Consider the following 15891-nt stretch of genomic DNA (forward strand, 5'->3'; position numbering starts at 1 on the left):
TGCAAGAAACACGTTTTGCAATTCCAGTATTAGAATAATAGGACCTTAGAACCTTTTAGGTTGGAAAAGACCTTTAATATCTTAAAGCCCAATCCTTAAACCAGCGCTGCCAAGTCCACCATTAAACCATGTCCCTAAGGGCCACATCTATGTGTCTTTAAATTACCTCCAGGGATGCTGTCTCAGCCACTTCCCTGGACAGCCTTTTCCAATTCTTGATAAACCTTTCCATGAAAAAGTTTTTCCTAATACTGAGTCTAAACCTCCTCTGACACAACTTCATAGGAACTTGGATTGGAAGAGACTTCAAAGATCAACTTGACTCTACAGCTCATACTGGTCTCAACTTGAGGCCATTTCCTCTATTTCCTCTTGTTCTATTGCTTTTTTACAAAAAAGGAGACTGACCCCCACCTGGCTACAAGCTCTTTTCCAGTAGTTGTAGAGTGTAATAAGGTCTCCCCTGAGCCTCCTTTTCTCCAGAATAAACACTCCGAGCTCCCTCAGCAGCTCCTCACCAGACTTGCACTCCAGACATGTCCCCCAGCTCTCTGGACATGATCCAGCACCTCTTCTAATGATGGGCCCAGAACTCAACACAAATTCCTTTCCCTAGAATTCCTGCCTCAATCTCTGTGAAGTAAATGAGTAATAGGAGTTCATTTTTATTCTCATTAGTGACTTTGTTCTTATTTCAACTTTTCAACAGGAGAGTGAAGTAATTTAATAGATTCTAACTGGTGTTTAAGTTGCAGTAAATGAGTTCTGTCCATAATGAAGGAGCAGTCTTCCCAGGCTTTTCTTACCCACGTGATCTACATCTCACAAAGGCTTATGCATGTTCTTAATTAATACATGACTAGTCCAATTAATTAGAAGGGGGTGGGATATTCATTCTTCAGTCATGCCTTTCAAACAGTCTGCAATGAGAGGATTAACTATTTTTTTAGTCAATTTCCTGCTGTTAAGAAATGATTCCTAATATGTACCTACCAAAATTACCAATGAGGTTGTCTACAAAAAAATGTTAGCTCCTTTATTACTCTTGCATGTCTGAAAGATTGTTTGCTCTTGTTGGTAGCTATTTTGTCTAAGGTGCAATCTTCTGGCTTATCTTATAAAAATCCTCCAACAACAAATAAAATTAACAGGTTTTTATGTTGTCATCTTATTGCAAAAGCCCCATACGTTCTTGGTGATTTCTCATGGGCATCTCCTTACAGCACTGACTCCTTCTTCTTCACAGTACAGCCAACAAACTCTCTCTAGCCCACTCTTTTGTAGCACTCATCCTCATTGGACACAGCTGTGGCCTGTTAAGGGCAGGCCCGTTCCTAATCTTTGGTAATTAATACAGCTGCAACTCCTCAGGTGTGAGACTACCTTCTGCACTATTTTCTTACATTCTATCCTTCCACATTTTTAATCTTTTTTTTTTCAATATTTCAATAGTATAGGACAGGAAAAATAAAAGTGGAAAAATAGTTATTCATAAAGGAAAAACACTGAACAAATAACAGAAGTGATGCAAATTTAAAAATCCATGACAACTGAATTCTGGAAAGGATGAAAGAGATCAACTGCAAAATAAATATTTAAAAAAAAAGAAAAATAAAAGAAAAAATAAAACAAAATACAAATCTTTATCCCATTTTTTTCTGCTGGAAAGCTTTGCCTGGGTACATGTATCGTAACTGCACAGTAAAGCTAGCTCTAAAGGTTTGAGTAGATTGCTAGAAGTTTGACTATTTACAACTGGTAGAGAGAATAAAAGCTTCATCACTGTTATGAAGACATATTTCTAAAAAAATGTTGTGTCACCCTCTGTATTTCCACTCACAAACTTTACCATAACAGCAGCACAGCTAGAAGAGCTGCTAAAGGAGAACTGTAAAAACAGCTTCATAGTTTCCTGAAGCAATGTGAAACATTCTGAAATAACCGTTCAATTTAATCTCCCAAATATTGTTTTTCATGTTAATATTTAGCAGCTGTATTTTAGGAAAGGGGAGTTTGGACAAGAAGAAATGCTAGGTTAGTGTTTCACTGCTGCTGAGGTCAAGGTGGTGGGATAGCAACTCACCCCAGCCAAGGATCTGTCCCATAGGTCTTGTAACATTAGGGGAAGTCCCCACAGAAAATTCTTCCCTATGAAATACCTGTACAGTTCCTAGAACATGTTTGTGTAATCTGTTCTTCTGAGCTTTCATTGGTGGATATTCAGCAAACCCAATTAGCTTATCAAAAGAGATTTCTTAAAGACTGTGAGTTAGAAATTCTTGGTCACTCACTTAGCTGAGTCTCCCTTGCTGTATTTACACGTGGGCACAGAGAGCAACTTGTTGCCTTTGGGAAATTCACTCCCTGGGCTATTCTGTTGGCTCTCAGTCTCCTGTTCTTTGCCTAGACAGTATTACTATTCAGACAGAAGGAAAAACCCTACAATATCCAACTACTTATTGATAAGAAAAACCACTTGAAGCTGATTTTTGTTTACCACCAAAGCAGGGGCTCTGTAAAAGAGAGGTGGTACTGACAGGGCTGCTCTAGAATGAGCAGCTGCATAAAGTCTTCAATCAAATCAATTTCTGTTTAGTACCTAGATACCATGCTTTCACAGAAGCTGTTTAAAGCTCTGATGGATGCATTTAAGGTAGGCATTTCGCCTCAGCAATGCCTATCAGATCAACAACTGCTCTGAGGATTACTCTGCTGGTAGATGCTGCCCAGACCCCAGACCAAAGAGCAATCCAGTAGGTAGCTCTCAGATAGTTGGAGCCTCTCATTTCTGTTGTGTCTCACAGTGTTTGAATTTTCTATGGAAAACAGGCAAAACCTGAACACCTGGATGTTGCTGTGGTTGTAATTTTCTAGTAAGGACTTTCAGAAAATCCTCAACACGTTGGTAGTAGGGTTGGGAAAGAGTAAACATGGGTGTATTCTTTCACCAGAGCACCAGATAATATTATTTGTTCTCCTCTGTTTTCAGGCAAAGCTTTGAGCCAACAGAATTTCTATTTTTTGCTGCATTAAATACTTTACAGACTTAGTGGAAGAAAGTGAGGCGAGGAAGAAGCACAAGGTTGCTGCTTCCTGTGCTCAGGGAGTCCATCCTGAAGCTTTTGTGGTAGGAACACCAGGCACTAATGCATGGACCAGTGCAGAAGAGGGATGCAGAGAGCAGGAATATCCAAAGATCACTGGCTATGCAGACTTGCCAGTCCAAACTCACCCACACAGTCAATAAAGCATTGCACTGTACCTGTGTCAGTTGCTCAGGTTTGGGACTGAAGGCCATTGCTGTCTGCCCTGCCTTCATTTGTTGGAGGAAATGTCACTGGTTTGGGATAAATCTATCCTGTAACACTGCTACAAGAAAGCACAGCAGGAATTCATTAGCAAAAGTGACTCAGTTCAGTGTTTTCACTGGAGCTGAAATGGAGGGAAAAGGAGGCCAAGAAAGAGTTGTTGATTCACACTGCCCTTACTGAAGTAACCCAACACAATGCACGTCACATTGCACATGCAAGGGGAGTGGGAGACTGTGGCTGCTTGCATTGGTTTCTACCAGGAGTTGTGGTTTCTACCTTCCAACAAAGCTACTGAGATACCAGAATTCTGTTCTCCATTGGCATGGGCAGTGGTAAAGGGAGTGAATGTTATTCCGATTTAAAGGCACAAATTCTCTTTCTGAATTTGAATTCTCTTCAGTTCCAGGACACTGCATACATCCTGCAGTAGTGACAGCCAGAGCTTCCTGTGGAGTGGAAAATGCCTTCCTATACTGTTAATGCAAGGTATCAGTGGAAAGTTACTGTGATTTTTGTGTTTTTCATGAAAAAATGATGCATTTTTCATGATGCATGCCCACTCAGGTGGGGATGCATCTCTGCTGTATTCAGAAAGATTGAGCAACTCACATTGGGCCATAATGACCCCTGCTGTGCCCTTCTTTCTGACATCCACTGATGCCTTAGACAATACCAACAGGCTGTAGGCCATGTGAACGTGTAATCAGCTGACATCTATCAGGAAATGAGGTGGGTATTACCTTTGAGTTGGGGCCTCAGACATTTTAGCAGAAGAGTTCATATTGTTGATGACTATGCAGCTGTTATCTTTCATGCACATTGAAATGTGTGCTGGGAACCCAGGAGGAAGAGGTGGGTCTCTCCATGGGTGGGCAGCTACTGTGGGTGAGCAGGGGTGACCTGTGGCCCTCAGGAGCACCAACGTGGATCATTGATGGCAAAGGAGCTCGTGCTAGGATGTGCACAGCTTTGGTGGCTCTGACACAAGCCATGCTCTGCCTCTACAAAGTGGATGTGACACTGGGAGAAACAACCAACAGGGACAGACAGAACAGATCCTAGAAAACAAAATAGAGGGCAGAGATGGTGTTAATGGATTGGTGACTGTGCACTGGAGTGCAACAGAGACATTGCAGTGTCTGTCATGGACTGGTGACTGTGCACTGCAGAGCAACAGAGACATTACAGGGTCTGTAATGGACTGGTGGCTGTGCACTGCAGTGCAGCAGAGCTGCAGGGGCTGAGCACAGCCAGCTCACTGAAAGCAGTGAGGCCTAGAAGCCAGTGCACTGGCAAGTAAGGACTTGATCTACAAATAAAGCATTTGTAGGTGGGTATGTTGTACTAGAAAGGCTGAAAGGTCCTGAAGCAAGTCCTAGATCACATAGTAAGCCTGATCTCGTGAGTGGTGGCCTCCAGCAAGTTACTGATGCTCCATTGTTTAGGTAATGGCTTGGGCAGCATGGCTTCTGAGAAGATCTGGGGCACAGCATGGAGGCTTATTTACTTACCCACAGCCCTCTCCAAGCTCCTGTTTGCTAATTTGCCCTTCTCTTCTCACAGCCAGCTAGGCCTTGAGGAGAAGCCACATGAGGAGTGGCTGAGGTCACTTGGTCTGTCCAGCCTGGAGGAGAACTGCAGTTACAACTCCCTCATGAGGGGAAGAGGAGGGACAGACCCTGATCTCTGCTCTGTGGTGACAGTGACACTGAGGGAATGGCCTGAAGTTGTGCTGGGGGAGGTTTGGGTTGAATATTAGAAAGAGGTTCTTCACCCAGAGGTTATTTGGGCACTGGAACAGGCTCCCAGGGCAGTGGTCACAGCACCAGCCTGACAGAGCTCAATGCTCTTGGGGACATGGGGTGACATGCAGGGATGGTGCTGTGCAGGGCCAGGAGTTGGACTTGATGATCCTTGTGAGTCCCTTCCAATCCAGCATATTCTGTGATTCTGTGAGTACCAGCCTGTTAAAACCTCCCAATGAGCAGGAAGAATACTGACACTGAAATGTTGTTGCATCATGACCTTTTTCACAGGGCAGCAGGGCCTATGGGGTGCATAAGAATTCAGGTGGAAGAGCATAGCCTTGTCATTTGTGTTTGTGTCGCATGCCAGGTGACATGGATGTATCATGGAGAGGACTGGTACAGTGAATTGAGTGACTGAAGAGCAGCCCCACTGCTGCCACTCCTGTGGTACAGCATATTTTTGACTGTGAATATTTGGGAGCAATTTGACATGCTGAAATAATTGTGACAAAGTGTATTTATTTTTGAGGCCTCTTCATGCCAGTCCACTGGAAGACATGCCTGCATTCTTGGATGTAGTCTGAGGCTTGTAAATAATATCAAATATTTTGCTGTAACCTCATTTTTCTCTGTTCAAGGACCTGTCAAGATCTTGTTTTTCCATCCTGGCTGACACTGCCGACAGAGTGGTGTCAGCACAGAGAAGGCTCTTGCCAGCCTGAGCAATGCTAAACATCTGTGAACAGCACAGAGCTCAGATGTCACTGCCTGGCCTGCCTTGGTACAGACGTGTCAGGGGAAAAAGGCTCAGTGCGTGCGGAGGCTAAAGGATAACCCTTGGTAATGACACAGCCTCAGAAAACTGCACACACTCGAGTTTTGCCTATGGGTAGGAGCAGATTATTTTGCATGCAAATATGAGCGGATGGAGACAGCACAGAGAACTCTGCCTATGGCTCTCCCATGTGCACTGATTGAATCTCTGAATGTGCAGTCTGCAGTCACCATATCAGAAATATTGCCACTATCTTTCAATAAGGGAAGAAATATAGCTTTGTTTTGCTTTTGGAGTCTTTGTATTACAAATCAGTGCCTATAATCCAGGAAAACAGAAGATTGTTTTTCAGTAAAGCATCGAACAATGCCATTACATGCAGTTATATACATCACTTGTTTTTCCACACCCTAAGATGCAGTGAGAGTTCTAAAGTTTAAATAATTTTATGATAAGAAGCCTTCTGGTACTGTTTAATAATTCTGCATGTTAGCATAAATACTTTTAAATCTACCTTGCTGCAGTGACTGCTATTCAGAGTTTTAAGTCTGACCTTATCCTGCAGCTCCCTCTACTGAAAATTAGTTCTCTTAAAAATAACTCCACATTTCAAAATACAGCACTCATTTTTAAGGTCGTCTGGCAACTCCATTTCCTATGGCTCCCTACAGATGAGATTTGCAGTAACGTTATTTCAGTTCAAATTGCATGTCACTTCACACCAGTGATTTCGGCTTTTAATTTTCTTTACAGGATTCAATGTGATCAAACAATGATAGATGCTATGTAGTTGCTTTTCTTCTCAAAGAACTGAACAATTTGAACTATGTATTTCTTAATAAGGGACAGAAACACCTCAAGCAGGGGAAAGGTACAATCATAAATTTTAGCATCTGGGACCCTTGTTCATATAGCAACTTTCTCAGCTGAATTTGCCTGTGTTGCAAGTGTCTTGGGCACACTATTAAAGATGGCTTAAATATTTGTTTCCACCAGGTCCCAGGTAGTTCTAGTTCTCATTTTGCTCTGCCCTAAGCAAGTGTCATAAATAGAGAAAATCGGGAGCAATATCTGCTAGGCAGAGAGCCTGCAAGGACAGACCAGATATTGTCATTTCCCATCAGCACCATGTGGTGTATGGGAGGTGGGAACAAACCTGACTGGATCTGTTGTGGTTTTTCTTTTCTTGCCAGTTCCTGACTCAGCTCTGTTTGCTCCTTTTACGGCCATAGCAGTATTTCTGAGCACTCCTGGTCTCCTCCAGCTTTTCCATTTCCTCATTGCTGTCCTGACTTTTCACCATTCCCATTTCTTTGTTTCACTTTATGGAGTTCAAGTATGGTACCTGTATTACTGGCCTGATAATCCTACTCTCTGTTCCTTTGGTCTCCTTTTCTCCATCTTTGCACTCCCTCAGTCTGACTGCCTGCTACTCCAGCTCACAGGCAATCAAGCTCTTCTCTATGTTGTTTCTTTTCTAGAACTCTTCTGTTTGATTCTGTGATGCAGACATGTATCTGAAATGAGGGACTAATTTACTTGTACATCTCTGAGAAAAGATGTTTGACATCTGGGCATGTCTTTGGGCACCCGAGGGTTTTCCACGTTATGATATATCCAAGCCACACTGATCAGCTTTGGGTTTGTGGCTTTGTGAGTGTTTTTCTGTCTGAGCATTTGAAAATTCTCCAAAACTCCTTTTATCAAGGGGAAATGCTGATGTATAATAAATGAGTAGCAATAGCAAATTATTATTTGTTATGTATAGTTCAATTGCAAATAAGTGCATGTTCCCCAAGGGAGCATTTAAAACGAAGTACCGCTGATATGAGGCTACATAACGTCACCACTGGGGTAAGGCACTGTCATGTTCACACTTCTTTTCTGTCTAAAACACTAGGTAAAAGGAGCACATTGCTGTGAACCGTGAGCTTTTCTTATTTATTTCTACATTAAAACATATCTCCAAGGAAACAGAACTGCTGTGAGGCACTGCTAAGGTGTTTGTTCCCTCTCTTAACTTTTCAACGACCATCTTTATTGAAAGCCTTAAAAAAAATAATGATTTCTTTAGCATGTACAAGTATGAACAGTATGAATGTCAATATTTATGCTCTACATATTTTCTCCTCTATAGCAGAGCAATGATATATGTGTAAGAGCAATTTTGCAGAAAATAAGGTGGAGTGATTTCAGGGCAAATGTTCCTTGCATTTCTTACTATGAGCTGGCTTGTTTACAGTGGGATCCATAATCTACACAGCACTGGATTGGAGTGCATCCATCCTAATGCTTGTAACTGGCTTTCATCAGAAGCCATAAGCTGGAAAATGGCTGTTCCCATGGCTGAAAAGGCTGTGTAGTCTGTCTGTGTTCCTGTGGGCACCTTTTAATTCAGGAGCATTAAGATCTCTGGGGCCTGTAGTGGAAAATGATAAAACAGAACACAAATCTACTGAAAAGGTAGCAGGAGAAGTACCAATCCCTGGAGGGGGCAGAGGAGGAATACAGAGCAGAGCAAACTACAAGCTGAAGCCAGACCTCTGCCAGTTGAGGTATCCCAGGTCAGGTTACTGGCTGGGCCCAAGTCTCAGCCAGTGGCATGCTGATTACAAAATGCAAACTGACTGGGCTTTGGAGCCTTTGGCATGTGGCCATTCCTCCTCAACAGCCCTACAGAAATGTTTTGAAATCAGCTGTCCCTCAACAGAGCCTTTGGCTGTCAATACCTTGCTGAATGCCAGAGGGTTTCCTCCTCTTCTGAAGGGCAAAGGGACAAGACATGAATGGCAGGTCAGCAATGTCCTCAGCTGATGGAAATCATCTCCTTTGACCTTTAACAGAGCCACATCAGTTTACCACAGATGAAAACTTGCTGTTCTGCCTAGCTGATATGTATGTTAAACCCAAGCACATAGCAGGAAGTATTGCACTGAAAATCTGAACAGACTTTGCACCCAAGGGATGACCTCTGAAATTGTGCTCTGTCAGCTCTAGTAATGAAGTAACTTTTTATTCTAATTCAATGTACTCTGAACCAGAGGAACTAGACTAATAGGAGTGTTAGGTTTATTTCCAGCTGAGTTTTGAGTAAGGCAAATTTGCATTTTCTATTGGATACACAAGGCCATCTAAACAGAGGAGAGGAGAAGACAGTCTATTGACATTATGTAAAGGCGGCATATCAGTTTAAAGGGTTCTGTTTGCCTAGAAGAGTGTGAAGGAGACTTTTTAATTACCTGTCTAGGGTTGACAAAGATAAACACCCTGTTATTATTCTATGTATTTGCTTGTAACTCAATTAAGGATGTGTACTTAATTGTATCACCAATATAAAGAAATAAGTGTTAAGGTGTTTGAAAGCTAGAGGAAATGAGATGTCCCTCAAGAAACATGAAAGGTCAGGGAGTAGAGAAGGCAAGGAAGCATAAAATTATGGCATTGGTATTCAGCTAAGATCAGAAGTGAAGGGCTGTGTTATCTGAATTCCCAATTGTAAGGTTGAATTGTGGAGTTAGCAGAAAAAGCAGAACAACACGGCACAGCAGAATGAACTAAATCAAACACGTCTAGCTATTCTGACAGTGGAAAGGAGAGCTTATGTTCTCAAGTTATTTCAGTAACATTGAATCATCCCTGACATATCTACAATATTTGCTGTCTTCTGTGTACAACACTCTTGAATGATAACATTTAACACATGGCTCTGAGTGATCAGCTTGTTTCATTTTTCTGTTTCCCCATATTAATTTTCCCATTAAAAATACAGAAATAACCAAGGAGATGAGTTTAGGTGGTTTTTTTTCTCAAATTTAAGATTAATTTAAGATTTTCTCAAATTTAAGATTAAGACACAGAGCTGTCTAATCATTTTCATATGTGTCCCTTCTAACATGCTTACCCTTTAGCATGGATTACGACAGCATATACCACATAAACAAAACTGGTTCAGCCCCACCTTCACCTGATGACTTTATCATTTTGCACAGCGAGCAGAGAGGAGCAGGATGAATTTCCCCATAGAGGTGCATTGTCTGGAATTGTGGCTCTCAGGAATATGCTGTTCCTGCCAGCCCCAGCACAGAGGGGTGGTTCTGGCCAGCCATGACCAAGGCAGTGAGAGGAGGGCTGATGCAACACCACAGCAAAGCACAGCCACAGGCTGGCCCTGTTGTGTGGCCCCCAGCAGGACAGGCAGTGCCAGACCAGGACCCATCACTGCACCCCAAGCTGTTGTTTTAGGAGCAGGCTCAGAAGAGTAAGTCATTGGGTGGCTTCTCACTGTTCCTGACTCTCTCTGTGGAGTCAAGTGTTCTCATTGGTACCAGTCTGAGAAGGGCAGGCAGCAGTCAGGGGACATCATTTGGCCGTGTTGGGTGGGATATGGCCCTTCTGGGATGCTCCAACAGCAGAGAACTGAGAGAAACAACTTTCCCTTCTTCTCCCCTGTCAGTAAAATATCTCTGTCTAATCTTCCTTGTGACACACCTGACAATATAAACACGTTCTTTGTAACCCCAGGAGGCTTTTCCAGCTGCAATTTATCATTGAAATAGTTTGATTAAACTAATTGTGCTCTTTACAATTTTTTTTTCCCAAATTACCTCAGCACTTTCAGAGGAAAATGTGTGGGTTTTTAATCAATCTGACAGCTGATTGTTTTGAGGTTTTTTTTACAGCATCTGACACAGCTGACACCACTGTTTTTATCATAAATATCTGCCACATTAGTTTAAAATGGTGATTAAAGCTGCTCCACATGCTGCTGGCAAGGCAGCTGGACCTGCACGAATTACAATAATAACCACAGAAGCTCCTTCCTGAGAAGAGTGCTGTTTCTGTAGTCGTGTCAGACAAGTGCTGCCTTTTAAGAATGATTGCTCTGCACTAAATGACATTTTTGGCTTTCTCTTAGAAAAGTAAGTTATTTATTTTCCTGTGATTTTAACTAAAGAACACTATCATCCCTAGAGAACAATTTTGTTTTTCAGCACTGGAGCAATTACTTTCAGCTGTATCAAGTGCCTGAAGTATAAAAGTCTGTGGTTTCATGGGTTTGAAAAATGCCTGCTCTTAAGGACTCCTAAGCTGGATTCTCCACGGCCCTTCCCAGACCCACAGTCTCAGGGGAAGAGAGCTGCTTACCACGTGGCCAGTGCTCCCCTACGACTTGCCATTTGTGAGGAAGCACATTCATAACTGGGACATGGTTTTACTCAGAGCTGGAACAGGAGAAGGATGTACAGGCTTTATGATGCCATCATTAAGATAGCAGAACTCTGACTGGAAAAACTGTTTTCATACAGGGCGATAAGCACAGAATCATAGAACTGCCCAGGTTTACAGGGACTTCAAAAGATCATCTGGTTCACCTTTTGTGGGAGAATGAGCCTGGATGACATGACCTGGCATCCTACCCAACTGCATCTTGAAAACCTCTGACAGCAGGGACTTCACCACATCTTTGGGGTTTTTTTTCCAGTGAATGAATGTTCTCACTGTAAAAATTTCTTTCTTATGTTGAGATAAAAGCTCTCCAGCTCTCCTGGCGCAGCTTGTACCTGTTACCTCTGGTCTACTCCACGAGCTGCCTTGTAAAGAGAAGGGGACATCCGTCCTCTTTGCAGCCACCCTTTTAGTACTGGAATGCTTAATGAGGTCCACACTGAGCCTTCTTTTCCCTGGGGATTAAAAACATTATTCCTTCAGTCATTCCCCAAAGGGCAGGTTCTCCAGTTCTTTGCTCATCTTCAGAGCCTTGCTTGGGACCCTCTTTCTGTGTCTCTCTTGAATTATTGGGACAGAAGTGAACATGGTACTTCAGGCATGGCTGACACGCGCTTATGGCATTCACAGACATGACAGGAAAGCAGCACATGGGGAAATTACCAACTCAGAAGGAGCTGGAGAGCTTCTGCTGTGTACAGGGGTGAGACACCACTGACTGCCAGCAGCTTGCATCTCCCAGAGACCACATCTCCCATCTCCCCCCTCTGCCAAATTTCCACCAGCCAGCTTCCCATGCACTTGGGTAGGCTCCACCTGTAACAATGCTGGCAGGACTCCCAGCAGCTGTCATGGAGCACGAGCTACAGTGCTGCCCTGCCCAGAGCAAGGAGGTCAGTAAGGTCAGTAAGGTCAGTAACTCTGGTGACCAATTATGTACAGCCATGGCCACTGCCAAGCTATCACGTATGTGTATATATATATATATATATATATATATATATAATGACTATAGTCCCTGATGTTGGAGCGTTGGAGCAAGGAGAACAGAACCACAGAGCTGAAGGGTGTACTCCTGTGCTGATAGCTGATTGCTGGCATGAATCAGGATCATATTGATGCATGATTCACTGAGGGAAAGTCTTAAAAATGCAACTCATAAGAGCAAAACATGTATAAACATAGATCAATCTATAGTTCGGGATTACCAGAGGCATTTTTACATTCAATGCTTGCCCTGTTAAATAATTAATATGTTCTTTGTGCTAGAATCCAGAAAATTGTATTAAATGCATAAGACCATGCTATTGCCATCTACTCATGCCAGCATCTGCAGGGGGGAGGGGGGGGAAGCAACAACTCCCAAATCCAGTAAACAATAACAAAACAAAAAATGATACTTGTAGTAATCTGGGTCTTTCTTCAGTTCTTACAGGTTTAAGACAAAACACATGGTCACCAGCTAGTGTCAACATTCAAGGCTTGTGTTCTGCTAAAAATCCACTTGTTGTTGTGTCATCCCATCCTTTAATGGTATCACTCTCCAGCATGAGCCTCCCAGTGTCACAGAGCCCACTCAGACCCTGATGAGAGCAACAGCACTGGGGATCACAGCTTCTTGCAGAGCAGCTGCTTTGTTTGAGTCTTGTACTCAGCTAAAATCTCAGTCAGCATTGTCTCAGTTTGTTTATGTCACCTGGGTTAGAAAGTATTTGAGATAAAAATAACAGCAAATATTTTTGATAAATAAAATAAATTGGATTGGTGTAAATAAGCAGATTGGCTGTGCTGCCAGGGATCCATTGCACTGGGGACAGCACTGTGGCTGTGGGGCAGGATGATGCTTTATGGGCTGGTGGGGCTGGCCAGGAAAGGGTGGAGACCTGGGCTGGGGAGCAGCAGAGATTGTACCTGGAGACACACAGAGCCAGAGCCAGAAGACAGGTCCTGAATGCAAGCTACCATGCTTGGCCTGGTGCATTCACCACTAGTTCCTGCTCAGAGGACCTAGAGGAGCAGACTTGGCCATGGCAGGAGGCTCTTTGGTTGTTAAATCCTGTGACTTTCATCTACAATCTAGTTTTCAGGTCTCATGGACAAGGTCTGCATCAAAAATCGTAGGTCAAGCAAGGCATGTGCATTATGCAGCGCCTTTGCAATGGCCTTTAGACAGGCTGTCAGCAGAATTGCTGTCACCACCTCTCCTGAGATGTCTGTGAAACCTACTGGAGCTATTCTGGCCTCTGGCTCTTTTCTGTGCCTGCCCAGGCTGATGACTAGTACTGGTTAGTGCGTGCTCTCTGAGGGAATTTGTGAACGTGCCCTGCAAGAACATCAAGAAACTAATTTGTTAGCACACCCTCTAGTATAAGACCAAAATTAGACCTTGAGTTCCTGCCCATCCCATTAACCCGAGGCTGAGGGGTGAAAAGGATTGGTGAGCCAGCCCGTGGTGCTGTTTCCACATTTGGACACTGTGACAGCATTGGCCAGCTGCAGTGGCTGGTGGTAGGGCACCCACACCCCAAATTTCTGCTCATGGCTCCTGTCCTGGGGCAGTCACAGCCCACTGTCACTAATTCAGTCTGAGTGACAGCTGTGACTGCTTCTCCTCCATCAGCCCCCTCCACATAAACCCTCTCTGTCCTTGGCTCCTCACCTCCTCCAAACTCTCTGCATGGCTCTCGCTGCTTGTCTGACAAGACAAGCCAGCCATCTCCCAGCTTCTGTCCTGGAGGGATCCCCTGTCTGCGTGGGTGGCTTGTTTGTGTGTCTTGGAAGGTGAATGCATGGGGACTTCTGCCAAATGGGGAAAAGGCCCAGTGTGGTCTGTAATGGCAGAACATTTCATGATATAGCATAGTGGGGGAAGGCTTGTGAGTCATGCATGTGGGTTGGGTTATGAAGCTCCTGTGTGACTCTGATACATCTGAGGATGCTTCCAAGGAGGATTTCTGCCTCTCTGGGCTCTTCTGTGGTGAGTATGTGTGAGGAGTGGGAAGCTGAGTATGGGAAACTCTTTATTTCCTTCATCATCACCAAATATCCTCCATATTTTTCTCCTTGTCTTCTCCCTAAGAGATTTAAAGGGACAGTTCTTCCCTTATACCTCTCCTTATTCTAGGAGAGTTAAATTTCACAGTGCACACATGTCCTCATCAAAAAATATGGGAAGCCTGAAAACATGGAAATGATAGCATGGATAATGGACAGGATGCCAGTAACCCAGCCTGGGTTGTGCACTAGGGACTGCTCATCTCTCCAGAGACCTGTGCTGGGGCAGCGCTTGTGGCTGGGGAAGGCAGCTTGTGGCTGGGGAAGGCTGGGAAGTCAGGCAGCCCCATCCCTTGATCAGGCTTTCCAAGAGATGGATAGCTGTGACGCAGCTCTCAGGTGTGTGCCCAGCCCCATCCCTTGTCAGGCAGCCCCATCCCTTGACCAGGCTTTCCAGGAGATGGAAAGCTGTGACACAGCTCTCAGGTGTGTGCCCAGCCCCATCCCTTGACCAGGCTTTCCAGGAGATGGAAAGCTGTGACGCAGCTCTCAGGTGTGTGCCCAGCCCCTGTCCCCCCTGAGCTGGGCACCTTCAGTGCCCTTGCAGCATCAGGAGCAGGGCTGTGCATCCCTCTGGGAAAGGCAGGGGGTGGGAGTGCTGCTGATGGATGGCACATCTTGCAGTCACCTCCCGGGCATGAGGGTGTGAGCCAGCAAATGAACCTAAATGGGGCTGAGTGGCTCCAAATAGTGTCTGGACATCTGTGGTCTTATTAGCAATCCAGGGGAATTAGATCTGCTGTCTGGGGCAATTGCATCATTACTCAGTGTAAGTTCATACCCAGAGGGGGAAGTTCACCCTTTGAGAGCCCTAACTAGGGCAAATGAAACTCAGTCGCTGGGCTTATGGATAATTAATAATGCTCTCAATACATTTAGGCCATTTTTCTCTTTGTCTTTTATTCCAGAAGAGACAACCTTTATTATTTTATTAATTTGCTTGTATTACTTAAAAAGTAATTCACGTACAGAGTAGATTGCTTGTGATATTTCTTCACTGCCAATATACTTGACAAAATGGCTGTGAAAGCTTGCCCACAGCTCAGAGAGCAGGAGCCTGGACAATGGTGCTGCCAGCCCAGCCGTGCCATAGGGAGATGCCAGCATCCACCTGGCTTTTACCTAGCCTGGGGACAAATCTGCCCTTTGAAATATATTCTCTCAAAAATATTATAATTGTCATGGGCTTTCATTGATTCTGTGAGTCTGTATAAATTGGGCAAATAATTCTATTTCCTGCCCACTCTACCATGTCTTGAGGGACTGTGCCATTTGAAGGTAAAAGGGTCAGGACTTTACTCCTTGGTTTTGGGTATATTATGTTATTTTAGCTCATCAATTTTCATGACTTTGTTTCTGTTCTTGGAAAAACATTTCATGTGGATGTTTTGACCTCACAAACCAGCAGTCAGTATTGCTCCCTGAAGTGTCTTGAGAGGGGTGGAGGGCAGCTGCTCTCTGTGATTTTTATGGCAGTTTATTACTTGACTACAGTTCATGTCTGGCTAATACATATTTTCTCCACCCTCATCACTTTCAAACCATCTTTTTCATTTGTTCCCCTTCCTTAAAGCCTGTGCTCCGAGGTTTCTATTTATGCTTTCCATTTCCCACTGGCTGTATAGGATAATTCCCAAAATAAGGTCAAACTCCTAACTGGACATAGACTGCACTGGTCATACAGGTGTCCAGCTGTGGGCTGTTTTGTGCAAGAACCATAATTTAAATTAGCCAAGAAAACACAAAAATGCATCATCATTTCTTAAAAATTTCTAAA

This window comes from Melospiza georgiana, chromosome 4 (genome assembly GCF_028018845.1).
Source record: "Melospiza georgiana isolate bMelGeo1 chromosome 4, bMelGeo1.pri, whole genome shotgun sequence".
Taxonomy (NCBI): Eukaryota; Metazoa; Chordata; class Aves; order Passeriformes; family Passerellidae; genus Melospiza; species Melospiza georgiana.